The 1,707-nt window shown below is 51.1% G+C and overlaps 1 protein-coding gene across 1 annotated transcript in view; it reads left to right on the plus strand.

The window, feature by feature from the left end:
* The first annotated feature begins 6 nt into the window (after window positions 1-6).
* Window positions 7-1,707, plus strand: part of LOC105516593 (ankyrin repeat and EF-hand domain-containing protein 1-like) — an 18,738-nt gene continuing 17,037 nt past the window's right edge. The window contains exon 1 of the mRNA XM_011948859.1: window positions 7-352. The gene's annotated coding sequence lies outside the window, so the exon portion shown is untranslated. The remainder of the gene's footprint in view (window positions 353-1,707) is intronic.

Here is a 1,707-nt window from a genome sequence, read left to right on the forward strand (position 1 = left end):
CCCCACCGCGCACGCTGTGGTTGCCCCGGCAGCCGCCCGGTGCGTGGCTGAAGCTCACAATCAGCCCTGTCCCTGCGGCTCCCACCCCGTCCCCTGCGCTCACCTGCCCGCGCGCTCGCCCTCTGGGAACCCGGGGCCCATGGACACACACACCCAGTCCTGCTGTCCCGCGCGCCAGCTCGCCAGCCTTAACCAAAGGGACACAATTCACTCCTGGGCGCCTCCGCCGGGCTCCGGGAGCCCAAGATCGCGGCTGGGCCAGCGCTGACCGTCAGAGGAAGAGAGCAGGAGGCTCCCCAGGCGCATAGGTGCCCAGAGATCCCTGGCTTCTGATCGCCCGGACGACTAAGAGGTGAGCATGACACCTGGCCTTTGCTTTGACATTACATCTCTACCCGCTCCACTCCTCTCTTCTCCAGATTTTTCTGGAAACTGAAAAGTGGAAAGCACAGTAGAGAACCCCCAACATGTAAACTATCGCTTACACTGTGGGTGAGCTGAAACCCACAAAAGTTTCATGTATTCATAAGGAACCTATATTGAAGGACTATGCTAAATATTTTACAAAGATTATATCTCATTTCCTTTTCACACAGCCCCATAAAGTGGGCACCATTGCTATTCCCAGTTCACAGATTCAGAAACTGAGGTACAAACTAGGTAGGCAGCCTGTCCATATTTATCCTACTAGTTTGTGTAAATGATACAGGGAAGGGAGGATCACAACAGATTTCCCCACCTCAAACCCTACACACTCTCCACGGTACCAAGCTCGTCTTCATCCATTCGTCTTTCTAATGATCCTCCCTTGTCGCATAGCCCCCTTTGAGAGTTAGATGACCTGAACACACGCACATTCCCACAGATTTTCGGGTAATTTCCGAGTATTCAGACCCCGAACATGGACCTCAAGTCAAGACATTCTGCTCTATTCCACTACCTTGGTAGATGGTTAGATGTGTCTAAGGTGGCCCAGGGTCGTGCTGGGGAAAAGTGCAGGCGTGCTTATATGTGGAGGATCCTATATGCTGCTCAATTTATAACGTAGGACCCGAGGGCTACACTTGTGTGATTTCCTCCAGTGGGGTGAGCTCCTGGTCAGTCTTAGCAGTTGATTGTAAAGTACATTACACAGGGTGCTGCCCTCTCCCCTAGCACTTCGGGGCTTTAGGTAGGAGGGAGGCAGTCCACAGGAAACTGACCCATGGAACTTATTGAATTCATCATTGTAGCTGCTAATTAATTCTCCACTGGGGATGAATGCTAACAGCGGCAACATTGAAGTCCCTGATTGGAAGTCCCTATTTTCACAAATCAAGTGGCATTGATTCAGTCCAATCATTACCTGTGTAGGAGCATCTCACCCTATTCCGTAGATGACACATATACATATGCAGTATGATGACACTGCACCTAATCGGAATATGACTGATAATAATACAACAAGCCATAAATAGCAGCTCAGGTGAATGTCTCCAAGCCGTGCAGCAAAGTCCAAGTGGATGACTGTGAGGCAGCCTCAGTTGGTTCCCTAGTCCACCACATGTTATAAACAGATTAAATGGCAAAGGAGGCCTGGCCTGGCGGCTCACACCTGTAGTCCCAACACTTTGGGAGGCTGAGGCGGGTGGATCACCTGAGGCCAGGAGTTCGAGACCAGCCTGGCCAACATGGTGAAACCGTGTCCCTACTAAAAATACAAAAATG

This window comes from Colobus angolensis, unplaced genomic scaffold (genome assembly GCF_000951035.1).
Source record: "Colobus angolensis palliatus isolate OR3802 unplaced genomic scaffold, Cang.pa_1.0 Scaffold285, whole genome shotgun sequence".
Classification (NCBI taxonomy): domain Eukaryota; kingdom Metazoa; phylum Chordata; class Mammalia; order Primates; family Cercopithecidae; genus Colobus; species Colobus angolensis.